We start from the raw sequence: 20,831 nt of genomic DNA on the forward strand, positions 1-20,831 counted from the left end.
TGGCTCTTCACTGTGCCTCTTCAAATATACACACTACCATCTTTATTCCCTGCATTCCAACAATAGGATGAGAATAAAGCAACAACTATGCAAATTGAGTTCATAGCAAAGTAAAAGGAATAGTTCCTTCAAGTCAATCTGTCTCTAACCTGGTCTTTTGGATATTCCAATGATCCTCTCACCAGCACTGTAGCTGAGTCCATCCACCTTGTGGCTAGTCATCCTCTTCTACTCTCTCCTTCCACTTTTCCTACCATTAGGCCTTTGCATAATGTTTCTGAAGTAAGATACTTTAAGCTGTCCATGGTATTCTCAAGACCAACCCAAAGAGTACCATTGATACTCTTCCTATCCTGCTTTTTCAAAATCAAACTTTCACTTCCATACGGAGTGATGTTGAACACCATGGTTTGCATGATTCTGATCTTTATAGGTATAGACGCTTATACCTTGATTTAAATATGTTTTCCAAGAGCTTTATGGATGCTCTATCAAGTGCTAGTTTGAAGCTAATTTCTTGACTTCTTGTTCCTTTACTATCTACCATTTTGATACCTTCAGATATCATTGCCAACTTTAAGGCTGGTTGTTCTACCCATTATCCCTAGTTTGGACTTATTTGTAGTTAATATTAGTCACTGTGTTCCTTGACTTTTACATCCTTTGTATTTTCAGCTATCAGGGTAGTGTCATCAGCATAATGCAGATTATTTTGATATTTCTTCTTCCAGTTTTAAATCTAGCTTTTCTTTTTCTTTTTCAAAGTAAATTTTTATTAATCATATTTCCACCATAACACCACATTTCCACTTATTACAGCATTCCGGTATCGGTATTCACTCATATTAACATAGTTTATAATTATAAAGGTTACTATTCTATATATCAGGGGTTTTCAAACTTGACACCTTTAAGACTTCTGGACTTCAACTCCCAGAATTCCTCCTCCAGTCATGTTAGCTCAGGAATTCTGGGAGTTTAAATCCACAAGTCTTAAACTTGCCAAGTTTGAAGACCCTTGCTATATATTATATAATTATTTCTACATTTAACTTGTAACAGTATTTACAGATATATATACAATATTTCCCCATTTTTAAATCTAGCTTTTCTTAATACACTAGACATGTGTCCCCATTGGGTCATCATTTCAAAGATATTTCCTTACCTAAACAGAGAAACAGAATGACCATGGGTGGGGGAAAAAACAGTGAAAATGGGAGCAACCTTTGACTTCCTACTAGCCTCTCCATTGAGTCTCCTTGGGGGAAACTGTCGGGGAGCATCATAAATCTTTCTCCCTTGCTTTCCCTTCCTTCCCAGCAGGCAGGTAAATGGTTTGCTGGCATGTTCCATAATACCTACATTTCAGATGCTAAATCCTGATATTGTGCAATCTTTTCTAGATACATCTGGACTACTCTGCCATCATTTGATCCTGCACTTCTGTAAGTAAAACTTGCTTTAAAAAACAAAACAAAAACTACTGTTAAATCCAATGTGTTGTGCTCTAAATTTTGGTTTTTTTTGCTGAATTCAGAAATCCCACAACATTTGTATGGTCATCCTGGAGCATTATCAGTATTATAGTCATACCAATATTGGGGATATCAAATCCATACATTTTACATCACTTCCAATGTATCATTTTTATCTTCAATCTGTCTGGACAATTGTGCTACACTCTTGTCTTTCTCTTTACATAATCTACAATTACTTCCACTATGTATTTTTTTAAAATGATTATTTGTTTCTAGTGCTTGTTCTTGTGTTGCTAATCTTAACCCTTCTGTTTTTTCTTGATGGATTCAATCTGAAGGTATTGCCAAGTTTTGACACTATTAATCTTGTCTTCAATTTCTTTCAAGTATTGACCCGAAAGTCAGTAAAGAAAACTTCATTTTTTTTTCATTTTGTTCAGTTTTATATACCATTTCCATTAGGGGGCTTTTTCAAGCTCAACTTTATCTGTTCCTCAACTTTCCTAAAGGGAAATAGGCTCTGACTGTCTCAGGCACTGGTCTCTTGAATATTTATTTTCCTGTATCTGTGTTTTTATTTCCTGGCAAAACAACAGATAGCTGTGACTGAAGACATTTCTAGATGTTCCAATTCACTTCCCACTAAGCCAGTGTTCACTACTCTGTACATGGAAGAAATGCCACTATTACATGTCATGAATGAAGGCAAAAATATGAGTCCCAGGATAATGTTGCAGGAGCCAATCTGAGTCAGTCATTGGGAACAGAGATTTAGTCTTCCAAGCTGGTCCCAGTGACTAACTCAGTTTGGATCCTGCACTACGATATGTTTCCAAGTGCAGTAGGATATTTATTAGGTGGATAGGTTCTTTTTCAGTCTTACAGACTGGATGATACCAAAGTAACCATCCATTCTGCAACAGACACCCAAAGTGTGTCTCAGGAGGACCTTAGACCATCTACTTGTAGTAGATAAATGGGAGGAAGCATTAATACAGACTGAGTTCCCAGCCATGGAAGCTTTATGGTACCTGGAATTGAGTCTGGAAGTAAACTGGAAGCCACAAAAGATTGACAAAAAAGATTGGTGTAAAATGTTGGTCATATAAAGCAGTCATAACACCAGTCAGTAGTTTTGCTGTAATATTTTATATACTAACTGCAATTTTCAGATTATCTTCAAGGTCATGTCAAAGGCTTGAAGTAATTTAAACATGAAGTTAGAGGGTTAGCTCTATCCAAGTAGTATCAATGCTGACATATTAGCCTAAACTGGTAAAAGGCACTTTCGTGCACATAGAACATTTCTGCCTCTTGTGATAGAGATAGATTTAGAAGCAGTAAAAGTGCATTTGGGTCATCTCTGTAGAATTGAACAGAGATCCTCCAGCACCATCTTCTGGTGACTGTGGTTCTACCCACTCCGAATTTAAAGAGCCTTTCCAGAAGAATATCATGTCTGATAGTATTCAGTGGGGTCACACTCCCCATTTCTGTCCCAGCAAATTTACAACAGAATGATTAAAACATTCTATACCAAAAGGTCTATAAATGGATCTTGAAAACTGTTTCATTCAACTGTATCAGGACAAAAGTAAAGACAGATCTATTCTTGAACTCTACTAAGCATCTTGTCTACATTCTTTCTAAAACTGACCAGAAGGGGCCTTGAATCTCTACAGATCAAAATGCCAAATCTTAGTTATTGATAAGAACAATTATTATTATTTTTAATCTTTGAAGTATCTCACAAATATGTCACAGTGAACTATTAAGAGTTCTGTATAATCTCCCTTGCATTCTGATCATTTCCTAATTTATTTCATCATCCTCTTGTAGGATATTTAGAACTTGGACGATAATAGAAAACACTCGACAGAGATTGTGTCAACTTTTCTGGTTATCACATTCACCCAAGGTTTTGGCAGAAGCAAACACTGTGATATCCAAGAGGGCAGGCTGTGTCCTTCTTTTCCAGGTCAGCTAACCCTGCAGCAGTAAGAGAAGGAAGCTAGAATAATAAGATGAGAACTAGGTAATCTCAAATGTGATATATAATTCCCAGAGGATCTAATGTTGCTATGATTTGATTTAAGTGGATTTGACTTTTATGATCTCAGGTGGTAGAAGGCATAGATTCCTGAGAACGGAGTGCAGGTGGTCCCCTGGCAATATTTTAAAAGATTTTTTAAAAAAATCTTGCCTCTATTCTTTTTATACATAAGAAGCTCGAGAATGCCTTTCACTTTCATCCTTTGTTAGATTAAAAGAAAGAAAGAAAGAAACTGAAAAGGAAAAACAAATACACAAAAAGGTGAAACACAAGCCCTGTTTCTACCCTGCAGCAACCCAAACTTAAGTCATTTTGAAAACAGATGCCTTTCAACATGGGTGGGTACAATGACTCTTCTGTTCCCTGTGTAAAGCATGTCTCTGGACTTGCACCTCTGCAACATCGGATCTGATCAGACTGAAAATGCCAATGGCAGGTTGTTTGTTCTGAGGTGCAAAGATGACGGTGGAATTTGCCACAAATTCAATCTCCTGAAGGCTTCTGTGAATTGGGAGAGACACAGAGAGGGAGAAAAAGAGAACAGGAAAAAAAATATTGTTCACAATGGTTTGCTTTATATGACACAGCAATGGTACCCTTCCAGACTTAAAGGGCAATCAAAAGATGTAAACTCATCTGGAAGAAAACTGATAGTAATAATAGCAGGAAAAGTTGAGGACATAATTTTTAGAAAGCAGTTCCTAAACTTGCATCAAAGGTAAATTTTCTGCACAGCAGTTATAAAACACTGTAGCCCGCAGATCCAGTTCTTATACCTCAGTGTTTTTCAAACTTGATAATTTAAGATACATGGTCTTCAACTCCCAGCATGCCTAAAAGCATAGGAATCTAAGCAAAGAATTGGTAATAAATACCTTTTTTTTCTTTTGTTACCCTAGGAGACTGTGGCATACTATAAGAGTATACAAGTTAAAAAACACTCTGGTTTTCCTCTATGGGAAAATAACATGATTTTTCAGAGGGGCATTCTGTCTAATGGGAGGGTGGAAGAGGGCAAGAGTGCCAATATTTCCTTCCATATCTTCCTTATTGCTCAGGTTAGCTTTCCCCACTTGGTATCCTTCAGGTAAGTTGAACCATCTCATATACTCTTGAGACTGCCTTTCAAAGAGGACATGAAAGCATTTAAATCTAGGGTTAGCAGATGACACCAGGAAAAGAGAAAATTGCTTTTGGAGTGCCTCTTCCAGCGATGTGACCCATAAGATTGGCCCTTGGGATTCAGATTGGTTATTCCCCAGTTCTGAGAGACATTATATCTTGCTTATGTCCCTGGTCATATGGAATAGCTTTCCTTTATACATTATATTGTCCCTTCTTTGGTAGTATTCCACATGGTGTTAAAGGTGGAACATTACCAGATGATATTTGATGGTTACATTATTCTCCAGTATAAGAAGAACATTTATTCTGCTTGATTATACAGCCAAGCAGATATTTAGATGGGATTTAGCATTTAATCCATTGAGTCCTTCCCAAGTACCTGGGATAGGCAGAGGTTGTTGTTTGATTATCTTAAAAGTGTTGTCAGATGTTCCAAGTGAAGCTGCCTTTTGCAATTGAAAAGTGGTGATTTGGTCAATGCCAATGGTGTTCAAGTGGTGTTCCAAATGTTTTGGGATTGCACCCAAGGCACCTATTACTATTGGTACTATTTTTGCTTTCTTTTGCCAGAGATGTTATATTTTTATTTGTAGGCCTTTGTATTTTGGGAATTTCTTATTATGCTTTTTTAACCTACTGTACTTTGTATAAATGAACCCCATATTTCATTATATTTATTGACACAATCCGTCCATAGGCAGTTCATTCATAGGTAGCAAGTATAAACAGGTCTTCAATCCATTGAGTCAATAGGGGCCAAACCTTTATCTTTCCAATATTGCAATGTCAATATTTTAGCTATAATTAAGGCATAGAGAATCCATTTATGTTGTTCAGTTATCAAATTCCATGTACTAGGTATATAATTCATATTATCCTCTGAACATTTTTGTTTTTGTCACAAATGAAAATTTATATAGTCTACTACTTTCCCCTAAAAGTCAGTAAGTATAAGACATTGTTAAAGCATGTGTTTCAAAAAAGCATTGTGCCTATTATATCTTCAGAAAAATGCTATCCTAGACAATCCTTTTCTACACAGGTAGAATGAAGTCAATAAATTCTAAATGTTATTTGTTATATAAATTATATTTTAATGTCCATTGACACTCTAGATACAGGAGTTAAGATACTTTTTCATTGCTTGGCAATATAGGAACCAACCTATAATTCTTTATTCCATTCCTCTCTTAACATCTGCATATCAGATTGATTTATTCATAACAAATACCTGTAGAAACTAATAGAAGAAATTTAGGTCAGATTTAACCAGTTGCTCTAATATTTTGAGGATCTCAAAAGCTGAAAATGCTGCTGATACAAACTATGTAGTTAATAAATGCTGGAGCTATAACTACGGCCACTGAGTTATATCTAATAGATAATAGTTGTCTCTTAGCACAGCATGTTACTTTTCTTAGATTTAAGAAAAAAAGGTTACAGAGGAATCTTAATTATGGGCAATGGTGGGATTCAAATAATTTAACAATTGTTCGGTCAGGGCCAGGTTGGCTGTCGTGGGAGGCGTGATCCATCCCCATCCTCCAGCTCTGTTCCACATGCAGGATGAGCCTCCCACTATGGCCAACCTGACCCTGGGTGAACCAGTTGTTAAATTAACCCCTCCGCCGCTATCAATGTGGGTTCTGGGCAGGGGTGGGATTTACATTTTTAACAACTGGTTCTGTGGGCGTGGCTTAGGCGGTGGGCGTAGCTTGGTAGTCATGTGACTGGGTGGACATGGCTTGGTGGTCATGTTATTGGCTGGGCGTGGCCAACTCAATATCACTTATATCCAGGCACGTATCTCCTCGCCTGACTGTGGGGATTCTGCAACAGATGTAAGTGTGAAAAATGGTCGTAAGTCCCTTTTTTCAGTGCCATTATAACTTTGAATGGTCACTCCACACAACAAAGTACCAGCAAAGGAGGGGAGGAAAACTCCAGAGAGGTTCCTGAGACAGGAAGTCTAGTCCTGCCAAGAATGTAATAAGGGTTAATGGAAAAGCAGTTTCTGCAAGCAACACCAGAATGTTTCCTTCCTGCCTTCCTTACAGGATTAGGCCAGTAATTTCTTCTAACAACCGGTTCTCCGAACTGCTTAGAATGTTAACAGCCGGTTCTAGTGAATAGGTACGAACTGGTAGAATCCCACCCCTGGTCTGGGTCTGCGTGGAATGGAGAAATGCTGCAATGGAGTGGCCAGCATGAGGAAAGGAGGAGCAGGGAGAAGAAAGAGGGAAACTGGCCTTCTCCTTCCCTCACACCGGCCACTCTGTTGCTTGTTTCTCCATTGCAGCGCAGTATAGCACCCAGGATCCACTTTGATAGCAGGGTTGTGGGAAGTGGGGTAGTTTAACAACCGGTTTACTTGAACTGATGCAAACCAGCTGAATACCACTACTGATTATGAGTGAAGTATGTTTTTTTTTCTTTTTCGCTGTATCCAGTATCCAATAGTTTTGCTTGCATAGCTGATCATTGGAGGAGCATACAATATACTGAAAACCTCAGCTCTAAGCAGGCATCAAAGACCTTGTTTGACATATGGAACTTAAAAATTACAGCTGGTCTACAACTTCAAAAGCCTCTTTCCTTGCAACTTTATTTGGTTGCAATCCAGTCAAGAAAGGAGTTGCCAGATTCACTGTCATGTGGAGCTTTATTGAATGGTGTTTTCAATCTCCAATTGCTATCAATGTCTGTTGACACTGTTATGCTTGGAATGGATACAAACCCACTGAAATCTAGCACTGATGATGTTGCCTAGTTGGGTAATGAAATATCTGCAAGAAACCAACCAAGCTTAGAAAGCACAAAGGACCCACAGTTTAACTCTGAACGATAAATATTCTCTTCTATTGATACACTCATTTGCGTGGATCTTTGGAGAATGGATATTACAATAGCTGCCAGTATTGCTGTACTGTTGCAGTGTGAATGAAGAAATAGAAAAGTAAATTCATCCCATATAATAATCAAATCATATCTTTATTGTGGTTGTAAGGCCAGCCACTAGAAAAAGGTAAAGGGAGTAAAAATGCAGATGCATAAGTTTAAAAAGAAAAAACATTAACATAATATGTGTAAGCACTAGTAGAAATGGATATTCCATATCGGAGAATCAAGCTGGCCAATCCAAAAGGACACAACTGAGTAACGGTGGAGGAACAAGTAGAGTCATGCTTTCTGCCAAGGAATTTCTTCAAGATAGGATAAATAACCATTGTCTAAAGGCCTTGTAAAAAGTAATCAAAGAACATGATCCTCATGGAGTCCACCAGCTCTTCCCCAATTACAGACACACAGGTAGAAGAATATGTTGTTGCACTCCAACAAAACAGCAGAAGGAAGTGCATCCAGCCTGGGGAACATGAAAACCTTCTGAAATTTTTCAAGACTCTGATAGATGAAAGGTGGCTAGCATACCTCCAACTGAAAAGCCTCCCCATGCTTGCAAAGCTAGGAAACAGACTTAGGTTGATTTGAAAATCCAGTGTCCCAAATATGCCGTTTGAGAATACTGCTCATGTAAACTTGAATTGAATAGCGTATTTGTCCTATTGTGGATCTGTCATGTCTGGAGTCTTTGATTTAGCTGCAGATTTTTTTAATCACTAACAAAAAGATTATATAATCTCAAAGAAACCATTCCTGCAGCACTGTTGCTCCAGCTGTTGTTTGCTTCCGAAGAAAGCAATAACTAATGCATCAGAATAAAAGCATCATTACATTGTGCAGAAACCCTGCAAATTATAACTGCTACTTCCCTGGGGTTGAGTAAGCGCTACAGAGCTCACTCAAATCTTAAAAGATGAGAAAAATATCCTCACAACCTGTTTCAATTTTGGGGTCAACCTCTGCATTCCATGATGCTCTAAGAAATTTTTAGTAATCCTTTCTAAAGATTGGAACTTCTGCTTTCTTCTCTTTTTGGCAAGGAGATAAGGAGAAGGATATTATGTCAGCCAAGCATGTTCTTGCTAGTGTCAGGACATTATGCTAGAATGGAGGCGCTAGGCTGTATTTAGTGTCATTCAAATTATAATGTGTTAGTGCTTCAAACAATCAGAGGAGAATGTAAAAATTAAGCCTTTAGCTTCCTAATTGGAATTAAATAAGGAAGCCTTTAATCTTTGAATGATAAAATATTCTCTCTGTACTGAGAACAGACAGACACACAGAGACATACACACACACACACACTTTTTTCTCCAGAAGATGTACTATTGTTGGAGGAAACCTACAGTCCCTATCTGAGAATGCCCTCCTAGACAGATTAGTTCCATCATGCTTTTAATTAGCTGGAGGCATATTTTCCCTTTCCCATTTATTAAGCCTTCCATAAAACAGTTATGCCCAGCCTTCTAAGCTATTTGTCTTCTGATGTTTCGTACAGAATTTCTTCAATTAATTTCCAAAGTGACACTTGGCTTGTTCTTGCCAGTTTATTTTCTTCCCCATTTTTCTTTTCATTTGCAACATGTGCAGAATGACTATGCACACTGAAAGGCACTTTTTATTTCCCTGAACATGCATATGCATGATTAGCTGCATCACCAGACATTCCTCTCTTTTAGATCCAGATGAAATCATTTTTCATAGACTTTTTTTTTGTTCTAGAAAATCATGCAAAGCTAAAGTAAATATATAAATGTAAATTTATGTTGTCTTAGCATTTAAAAAAAACACAGTCCAATTTAGTGGCTTCGTGATAATCTGTAATAGGAATAATTACTAGTAGAGCTAAAATTGGACTTGGCAATCTGCAACCAGAATAATTTATAACCAGTATTTCATACCATTCTGTCACAGGGCATACACAATTCTAGAGGGCCTAACATTGGTACTTCACAGATAAACAAAGAAAACCCTAAAAGGTCCCTGTGCAAATGCAACTTCACTCATATGTGTAATGTGACCAATGCATTACAACCTTCATTCCCTCCCCAGGAAAAAATGTTCATGCTACCTTAGAACATCCATTTGTTTATTCTATTGTTTATTGCTGCATCATTATAGACTTGATCAGTTTAATGAACAATATTCAATGTAAATAAAATAAAAACAACAGATAATCAGAGTTACAACAAGACAAGGAGATGGTTCGGTGATAAGTGATAGTAAACAATAGCAAAAGCAAATATAACAATACCAATAATTAGATGAATATAAGCAATTCAATATGAAATGAATTCAAGTGATGATAATAAACTGTTCAATGCAGGGGTGTCCGGCCTTGGTAACTTTAAGCCTGGGGGACTTCAATTCTCAGAATTCTGGGAGTTGAAGTCCACCAGGCTTAAAGTTGCCAAGGTTAGAGACGCCTGTTCTAAAGCATTCCATCTTCAGTAGCTCCTGAGAAGTAGATCAGGAAGTGCATCAAACAACTGGCAAAGAGAAGGATGTAGAAGAGCCAACAAGGAGAATTCAAGTTGCCAGAACTGAGACAGTTTGTAGGGCAGCTGGCTGAGCATCCTTGCCAAAGGTAGAGATGGACTGTAGACATTTTATGGAAAATGGTTGTCATGCACACAACTAGAGATTCTAGCACATTCCGTTCAAAGGTTAGCATTGTGTAAAATTTATCTCCTGTTTGTAGAACTTTATGTTTTTGCATTAATGCAAGGAGTTAAATAAGTTCAATTTTAGTTCTGAATTCAGGTATAACCAAGCAACGCTAGACTGTCAATTTGTAACTAGAAATGTTTGGGGAATTAATAAATCTGTACAAAATGGGAGAGCTACTCCTTAGAATTAGTAGCTGGTTGAAGAGTTAGGAACAGGTTTAGTTAAGGCAGTTTTGAATAGCAATTAGATAGAAAACTAGCTACACCATTTTCTCAGCAAACTCTTCAAAAAGGGAATATGTCCAATACATTCTGGGGAGAGCATGCATTATTTTATTCATTTATTTGTTTGTTCAATATTTTTCTATGCCACAAAATGACTCTTGGCAGCTCACATAGAAAAAAAGAATATAAAATACAAAAATAATAGCCTAACATCACTACACCAATACAGAGATTAAAAAGATGGCAGCATCAAGTTACATTGAAACAACACAAAACAAGGTTGCTCTCTCGAAAACAATCCAGCCTTCAAAAGAACAGCAAAGTCTGAATTCCCCAGGGAGGCTGCCTCCTGGCCTCACATGTTCAACCTCCTGAAAATGTGGCATTTGCAGAGTTCTCTCCCTGATAAATCTAGCTGGTTGGGCCAAAACTGGCTGGAGAAGGTGGTTATGAAGGTATTCAGGTTTCAAGCCATGATCAATTTATTTATAACATAATATCTTATATTGGACCCAAAAACTAATTGGCAAACCAATACAGCATCCACAAAACTAGTATTATGTGCTCCTAATGCTAGTAACCTGAAAGTGTGCAGACTGATGCATGATGAACCAACTGCAGTTTTCATATATTCTTTAAGGGGATCCCCAAGTACAGCACATTACAGTAGGCTAAGCAGGTGGTGCTAAGGGCATCATTATGGTTGCCAGAACCTCTGGTCCACACACTGGCATATCAAGAAGGAGGGCCCTCTGGTTATAGCTTCCACCAGCTGAACTAGCAGGAGCTGTGAAGCACCCCTAGTTGTACACCTGCTCTCTGATGCTTGGCCATTCAGATGTTGCTAGTGTTCCATCTGGGAAAGGGAGTTGATGAATTATGCATTGAAAACGTGACAGTTGCTTCTCACTCAATAAAACGAAAAAGTTCTGAGAATCGAATTAAGTTATTAAACAACAAACAGAGGGAAAAAGTATTAAGGCTCCTTCAGTCTATTATATAGTTTTAAGCATTTGAAGATAGATCTCACTGTAAATAGTGAGATAGACAGCATTTGATAGACAGCAATCATTGGATTTTTTTTTTCATAGTACTGTAGCACCTTAGCTTTTTCACAATAAAAACACAATAAAAATCCATGCCTATTTAATTGGTGTCAGCCCAGTCTGCCAAGAAAAATCTAACATATATTAAAGCAAGATCAAAACAGCATGGAAACTTGAAATGCTAAATGTGATTGAGATGTTGACTTCAACATTGGAAATGCACATTTGAAATCTGACTTCAAATTCAGTGTTGGGTTGATATCTTCAGATTTGATTCAGTGGGTGAATAAAATTGGTACAAAGGGCATTTGTTAATACATTAGTAATACTTAAACAGATACTATTTCTGAATAATAATTGAATGGCACCCATCCAAACAGAATGCTATGCGTGTAAGCTAATGTATTATTAACTACATACCTAGAGGCAAATGTCAAAAAGAGAACTATCTTATACAAAGCAGAGTTACATGAATACAAACATTGTATGACATTGGTGATTAAGACTGCTAAAAAGGGATACAGTGATTGTCCCTATCAGACTTCAGTCTGTGCTTCCTTTTCTTTGGGATAATTTTTCATAGAGCTTGCTGCTTTGCGCTTTCCTTAAAACATGATGTTGGTATACAATGAATACGCATGGCTGATTGCAGCAGCATTACAATCGTTATTCACTGAACCATGCATCTATAGTACATGGCTACACTACGACATCCCAGTGCTCACTGAATCTAGTACTGTTATCGTATGGTATCTGTATGGCATTAATTAGTGCAATGTCCTCTTTAATAAGCAAATGCATTAACAAACTTAGTGATCACCACATTCTCCATGCTGTGGCTGCAACATCTGAAATGTTGCTTAGTGTTTGTTGCCTCCATAACAGTGGAAATCAAGTTGTACAAGCCACAGCTCACAAACCCCCCCCCCCCATATCACATCTCTATAATTGTCCTATACATCTTGGTCACCATCATGTTATCATTGAAGGAATGCTAGTGGGTGCCTGGATAAGAAAGCATTCAAGGCTGGTTGCCAACCTAGTCCCTGGAAACAGGTCTCCTTAATTTCCTCTGCTGTCCCTTCCTGTGCAGTGAAAATAAATCCACGCACCATAGCGCCCTATCATTCCATGTTTATGGACAATTAACTTTGTGGTTCTTACCACCCCATTACCACTCCTGCACATAGCTGATTGCTGATTTGTGGGCGTGTATGTGTTTCTTTCCATACACTTCACCCCCCCTCCCCATTTTTTTTCTTCTTTTTTGAACTGAGATTGAACTATATTCTTTATAGAGCTGTCTCAGTCTTATCTTGGAGAGAGAGAGAGAAAGAGAAAGAGAGAGAGAGATTTAAAAACTGATTAAGTCAGTGACACCTTTTGGATTTGCAGGAAGCCATATAGAGAGAAGAATATTGCTCCATTCTCAGCACTTCCATAATTGTTGATTAAAGCCATCATACAGCTGCAAGGCAGCAGATTTGCAGGCTCCCTGGGCAGTGGATTTGCAGCCTAGCTGTAAAGCCATGTCCAATATGGCTATCAGTCAAGCAAGAGATGAGAACAGTTGAAGTATAGCTTATTTGCAGCAGTTCCCAAAATTTTTAATCATGCCATATGGTCACTGCTATGCTTGTGCTTTGTTTGGTGTGGATTTTAACTCTTTAGCTATAGCTTCATTAAAAAAAGATGTAAAGAGGAGTGGAATGTTATAAATGTTCACTCCGTTTCAGCAGATGCTATTTAGCAACTGAAATTTATTCCCAAACCTCCTTCTCTGTCTTCTTTAAACTTTCTCTGTACTCCCCCCACTTCTTTGCCCATTCCACCAGCTACTCACTATTTTAATCTTCTCTGAAATGGACTCAAACATCATATATATTTTTATTTTAAAGAAATAGTGATTGATGGGGTGAATTAATGAGGAACTGATCAAATTATGCATCAGGAACCTGAGAAATTAATTGTTGGGGGAGGTTGGCTCATTTGCCTTTTACTTGCTTTTGGATTAAAGATCTGGTAAGTTGCTGGTTTTGAAATGTATGTGTGAAAAGGCTCATTAAAAAGCCTATTCGCTATTCTTGTTTCTTTGTATCTACTTCGTTGTTTATGCCACAGCCACTGTAAATTAATTATAATTAAAGTGGAATTACCAATTTGGCATCATTCAGAATAGAGCTGAGTGCAAATTAATCAAATTATTTTATTTGCCCTTATTTCAATGAGAAATTGAATTTGGCAACATCATCCTTGGGAAATCCAGGATTTTTGGGGGCGTTGGGGGGGGAAGCAGCATGGAGGCCACATACAGCTTTTGTATTTGGCCAGTTTTATAGAAATATTTACAGCTACTATCTGACAGGAGATTTTTTCAATGTTTAGCTCACTCAGTAAAGGCTCTAGAAATGAAATCTTGGGAAGGTTGTATCATTTTAAGTTTCTGTCACTAAATTACTCTGCTATGATTGATTTTGAACAATTGACAACCCTCATATGTAGGGATTACTAAACTCTTACCAGCTACTAGTAAATAGCTGCCTGAATTTATCCGTTAATAACTTAAAAGCCAATTGCACTGAAGCTGCAGTTTGTATACTGTATACTCAAATAGGAGTACGTCTCATTCAGCTGACTGAGATTTGTATCAGAGAAGACAGGGAGAGAAGTGCTTTGTATAATAAAAGACCATCAGTCCAGATTACAACCCTGTCCCCATGTCATTTGCTGACACTATTGTACCATTTGAGGCTTGTCCTCTCATTAACTTAATGAAGAAAAGAATCCGAGACTCTGTGCATTTACAAACTTGCTCTGCCTTATAAGTGAATTAATATGACTTACTGCAGTTTGTCTACCTATTGCTTATGCTTCTCAATTGACAGTAACAACACACCCCAACTGTTCATAAATAAATAATAGTGACATGCTCGTAATAGCTCAACATTTATCAAGATCCCTGACTAAGCTTTCATTCCTCTCTTTAGCACATGATCGCATATTGCCAGAGGCTTTATTGCAACTTATTTGCTTTATTTATTAATTTAGTTCCAAATCACCTGACTTCCACAAATTTTAAAAGTGTTTGTTCTGTGGAACATTCGAAAGATAGAAACTATACTGGAAAACAGCCCTTGGAAATTATTTCTGCATGTTCAGCTTGCCCGTAAGCTGGAAGCAGGGCTGTGTCAGGCCTTGATATTATGGTCCTTCAAAGAGGCATCCCTTGAAATGAAGCACCCTTCTCAAAAGGTCAGTTCCTGAGCCCCCAAGCAGAAGACAAAACATGAAAAATGATCACCCATGATGCATACATTAACAGAGCCTTCCCTTGTGATACAGTAATAGCGAGAAATGGCGGTTGTGTGATTTGGAGTGCATGAGCTAAGAAATGTGTAATTATCCCCTTCAGTTTCTTTATTTGAAAGATGAATTTTGCTCTTTCTGTTTACTTAGGTACTTTCCTGGATCCAAATTCCTAGTTGTCATTGAAATTGATGCACGTTTATATGATGATTATTTTTAATTTTCAAAGTCCTTTAAAATGAGTTGTTTATCTTTTTAAATCCTCAACATGATTCCAAGGAGAGTGATAGGCCAATTTAAGGGGGAATTAAAACTAAGAGAATAAACAAAGCCTGAATCTACAACTGTGCCAAGAAATGACTTGGTTCTTCTGGATCCAAGGCTATTGACATGAGGTTATGTCTCTGAATTGAGAAATAAAAAGGCTGGAATATTTTATCCTTGTCAGAGTTCCACACACTACTGCTTTCTTATCTGCTTTCTCCCCCCCCCCCCATTGTTCCAAATAGAATTGGAGTAACTAGTCATTTTTCTTTGCTTACTGCACAATTTTCTCTTCACTTATTTCCCTTTACTAAACTTGAGGACATTATAAGATAAGCTCTGCAAATTCATTTCATCCTTGGTTTCTTAGCAGACATGCACTGTGAATCTTGGCTTCCCTTCTTTCCTCAGCAATTTTATTTTCTTTAAATATTCAATAACATTCATTATTTTGCAGGAGTTCTCAGTTATTTTACAGCTCCCCTCAGTTATTTTCTTTCTTTCTTTTGTTTTCCCTTGCTTCAAGGGCTGCTGTTCTGAAAACAAATTCTCTCTTCTGGAAATGGTGCATCTATCACAACAGAAGAGATAGTAGTGATTTTTTTAAAAAAAAAATTGCTTGAATGGAATCTTGGAAAGTGTTCCTCATCCAGTTCAGCCCCAACCTCAATTCTACGTGGGATGAATATTATTAATTTCAGCTGGGCTTGCATGAGTGTGTCATACAAACATTGATATCATAATGAATACACAAGCACTATTTTTCTCTTACTCTTTAGATTGACAAGTAAAAAAAAAAAAGGACAAGAATCCCGTTAAATTATCTGAATCCCAGAATACTAAATGAGTACTTGCATTCACATATGACTGTAAGCTGTGGGGTTTCATTTGTGTGAATACACCCACTGGCTCCCTTCCCTGAGCAACACAGTTACTGCATTACCTGCCTGTGGTTTGTTTTAAGTTATGTATATTAACATGAATGCAGGATGCTGAGTTCTTCTCACCAGAACCAATTATGGTGACTTCCTTACCATGCTGATCAGGGGCAAGAGACAGCAGAAACATTTCTGCTAACCAAGCCTTGTACATATTACATTGTGTGATATATACACAGAGAAAGTCTATAGGAGACAGACTCCTTTGATCGTAAATGACATTCCACAGGAATCTTGTATTAATCTGGGGAGAATGATGCCTTGAGGTTTGGGCACCGTGTTATTCTTCCTTTTCCTCATCCTTCTAGTAATATAAAGATTTGTACTGTGGTCTGTTTGTAAAGAATCAGAATATCCCAGGCTCTACTTTACTTACTTTTCTGTTGTGTTTGTCTAAAATAATTTAATGGTGATTTTTATAAGTGGCTTTCTTAATACTCTGTTTTGTTTGTTGGAATTAACCAAGGACACACACCGAGTAGAGGTTCTTTCATATTCAAAACTTCCTAGTTGAATATAATAGAAAGCTAATGCTTTCCACAGTCTGATCCTTTTTCAGTAACATTGTTTGCCAAAGGCAAATGAATACCATTATCACACTCATACCTAAAATTAACTAAACATTATAATGCAAACTAATCTTTTAACAGTTTCACCTCTACAAAGAAAAAGCCCCACTTCTCTACACAATGAATGATCAATGCCTTAAATTTTAAAATATGCTTGCAATTTTTAAAGACTGCCAAGCGTGACTTGCCATTTTTAAAGGCTTTCGTGAACTGTGGTTTCCAGGAAATGTATGTGTGATATCAACTTCTTTAGCAACATTCCATAACATTATTGTTAAGTTTGAGCAATGAGAGGCTGAACCAGAGCATGAGTGCAACAGTACTTTATTTTACAAATAAAGGGCTGACCGTGCTTGCCAAGCCTGGAACTGGCTCACAGCAATCAGCAGCCAGTTGGACCCCGCAGCCTGCTTTTATAGCTGGCTGCTGGGGAGAACCAACCAATGGGGAATGGGGGAATAACGCCCACACAAAGTGAGTGGACCTGAGTCCTCAGGACATAACAATTATGGTATTCTAACTATGTTCTGTGCATGACCTTAAAGTGATGGTCCCTGCATTCATTCTCTATCTGTTTCTACAGCAGTCATTGGTAGAATAAAGGGTAACTTGTATCTGAGTCTTTGAAGGTTCCTTATCACATCCTCAACTTGATGAGTAAAGACTTACTAAGAGCCTTTCTATGCTTGTTCTGATGACAGAAAAGGGCTGCTACCAATTTCTGAACTACAGAAATCCAGATGGTCATCAGTTGACAGCAATGTCTTCACTCCCTCTGATGCCATCTAGTGATGGTCTGAGTTTTTACAGCCCAGCTCTTAAAAATACACTTAAAATAGGTTTTCAATGGCATCCTTACAATTTATTTTAGATCTGGGGCCTCCAACATGAGGCATGCAGCAGCCCCCAGTATTCCCACACACCAGTGGTGGGATTCAAATTTTTTTACTACCGGTTCTGTCAGAGTGGCTTGGTGGGTGTGGCAGGGGAAGGAGACTGTAAAATCTCCAGTCAGAGGTGATATTTGCCAGTTTTCCGAACTACTCAAAATTTCTGCTACTGGTTCTCCAGAACTGGTCAGAACCTGCTGAATACCACCTCTGCCACACACCCAGTTTGGGGAATCTGCTAACTCTCTGTATCACCTAACCTTGAGAACATGAAAAGATGGCTTGAGAAAAATATAGCCTGACTGAAAAAATGATAATAATAAGAGGGGATATCCTGCAGTAGTTAGTGGATGTAATGGAAGATGTTCTGTCCAGTTTCACTTCCCCTGCTGCCATTTAGTGTTGCCATTTTGCAACCCATGCTATCCCTTTAAGATCACTGTGTCTGACAATTCTGCAAAACTGGAGGCCTCATTTTATATGGATGCAGTAGCACCAATATCCCCATTAACACCTGAAATGGTTATGAAACTATTGAATGAAGCTGACTGAGATTGCTTAACTCTTGCTTAACTGCTAGACATTTTGTTGTGGTAATTCCCCGTTAGGAGAATGAGCGCACACAGGGAGACCTAGTGAGAGTCGTGAAGTATAACACAAACCAGCACACAGATACACTGTGTAGTAAAATGTAGGTTTTTACTTCCAGTTAATGGTTAAGCAAAGTCCAACAAGCAGTCCAAGTCATTCACGGTTAAAGCAGTCAGTTTTCAGTCCAGGGATGATCCAATAACAAGGTCCAGTATCAAAAATAGTTCAGTAACAGACTTACATCAAATCAAGAATAATTATGATCAGCAACAGTCAACAGGGAAATGTAGGAATGACAACACTCTCAACAACAGGAGAACAGAACAACCCAGGTTTCTGGCTCCATCTTAAGGCCATTTGAGGAATCATGCCCAATTATAATTTTAGCATTACCTTAAAGAGACCGTATTAAAATGTCTATCCTGGTTTATATATTTTCCAACCCAACTGTTAGATGACTTACATTCCTAACACGTTTTCATAGGGTTTGTATAACCAAAGGGTTCTAGTGAGTATCTGGCCCATGGCCTCTGTGATTGTCAAACATATAAGTTTCTATCTGGCTTCCTTTCTGCCAAGACAGTGACAGACTGAAGTACAGCAGGAGATTTGGCAATTTGGCAGTTATTAATTTCTGTGACTTTTCATAAGGCTGAATGAATAGAAGCAGGAGCAAGAAAGAATAAGTATTGTGTGGTTATAAAAAGACAAAAATATCTATTCCAGACTAACTCGTCATGGCTTTATACCAAATTGCGCTTCTGAAAAACATTATACACATATATTTAATATTTAATGGCTTCTGCATTTGTAATACACACACTTTGAATGAATCAAGGAATTTAAATCAGACTTCTATCTAGGACTGCTACTTTTCTCTACAGGAATATACTGTACAAATCCATTTGGTAATGTCAGTCTTTGACAAGGTAAATCAGCTGGTCATAACAACATTAAAAGAGCATGAATATGGGGGATTTATATGCACCAATGCTTCACAGCAGAGAGAAGTGGTTTTCCATGAACATATATGTAGATGTCTTCAGATATGGGCAAAACCCGTGCAGCTGCTGCTGCTTTAACAATTTGAAACAGTGTGTTTTATTTACATTGTCATATATTGCAAAACAATTCATCTGAAGGGTTTGCACAGGTTTATGTTCTGACAAATCAGACTAGTGACTATATCTAGTTCAGGAGTCTATTTGTGACCATGACAAGGAAGATGCTACCTAAGAGAAGAACATGAAATCCAAAAGCAGGACATGATGGCCACTGCCTTCTCTTGCTCAGGACCTCTTGTCTGACATTCAGAAGTAGGGTGCCTCTGCAATTAAACTATGATGTCTACTACCCACAGCTATGGACTGCCTTTTATAGCAAAGAGAGGATAGAGAACCAGAGATGTCAGTGAAGGAAAGGAGCCACAGTGCCCAGCAGTCCCTCATTTAATTCCATGATGGAGCAGGAAGAGCTTTGTGCACCACCAGGGACCACCTGAGCCATTGTGGACAATAAGGTGACTGACACAATGTCAAACTTTCTGAGCTGGCTTGGATGCTGGTAGCCAGCTATTACTTCCTGGGGTTAAGGCAAAGACAATTTTGTGTTCCTAAACTTTGCTAAGTTTTGTTATACCATGTGTAAACCCTGCTGTATGAACCTGTGTTCACCTTGCTATAGACTGTATTTGTTATTGCTATATAATGTTTTACTATGCTGCTCTTCCCTCCACTCCCTTTTTGGGGGGTACATAATCATAATAAAACAATTCTAGTCTAATAGCCTTAAACAGCTTTATCCTCCATTCTGGAAATAATTTATCTGTTGTGTAAGGAAAACCTACAATTTTCTTTTTTGTTGCTGTTGTTGCTTTTGGAATACAGCACGCAAACTAACTTTAGCCGAGACAGAATATTGTATTTTTTTCCCAACAAAAAGATTACCATTTTCTAATTATAACTGATAATTATAATGTTTTATAATATTATAATCTTTCCTGGTGTATTAATAGCAATTTTACATAAAGTATTCAGAGCTAAGTCTGCTCTGTATTTAATCTTTATCTGAATCATTATGGAGTTGTGAGAGCAGCTTTAGAGTTAGGGTAAGAGCCTTTTCTAATGTTCTGTCATTATCTATTCATAGCTAAGTAAAATATTTTACTTTCATGATTTGCATATTTTTTAACTGGGGCTACACTTACATGAATCAAGTCGGAAGAATTGTACTAATGGCATGTAAATACATATACTACAACCTGTCTTCCATCTTGGAAGCAGGAGGGCATTCTTAACAAGATGGCAGACAAGACCAACAAGCCTTGGTCATGCCACAAGGACCAGTGTTTACATGAAGAGGCCAGGAGACAGAACAATTTCCTTTTCCCAAAAACTTCAGTAGGATGGAGTCTTCAGTACCCTCCAGGCCAAACACAAAGAATGGTCGGTGTAGCTCGAGAGTTAACCATTTTTAGTCTGGGCTCCTTGGTCTGCTTTTATCTGTGAGGTGCCTAATCTCAGGTCACTCCCTTTTTTGACTTTCTTCACAGATAATAAAAGTTCTCTGATTCTCCTTCCAGGATGATGTAACTGGAAAAATGCTAGGTTTGTCCTCTAGCTGTATCATGTTGATGAGAAACAGAATTCTGTATTGGTTTACTTTATCAAAATAAGTACCCACCCATGCAACAGTCTCCCTTGTTTTTAGCCATTCTCCCAGTGAAATGTAAATTCTCAAGGCTAATCATTCCCTTTTCAAGTGTAAGAATGCA

This window comes from Pseudonaja textilis, chromosome 2 (assembly GCF_049901715.1).
Source record: "Pseudonaja textilis isolate UNSWEBS1 chromosome 2, rPseTex1.2, whole genome shotgun sequence".
NCBI lineage: Eukaryota > Metazoa > Chordata > Lepidosauria > Squamata > Elapidae > Pseudonaja > Pseudonaja textilis.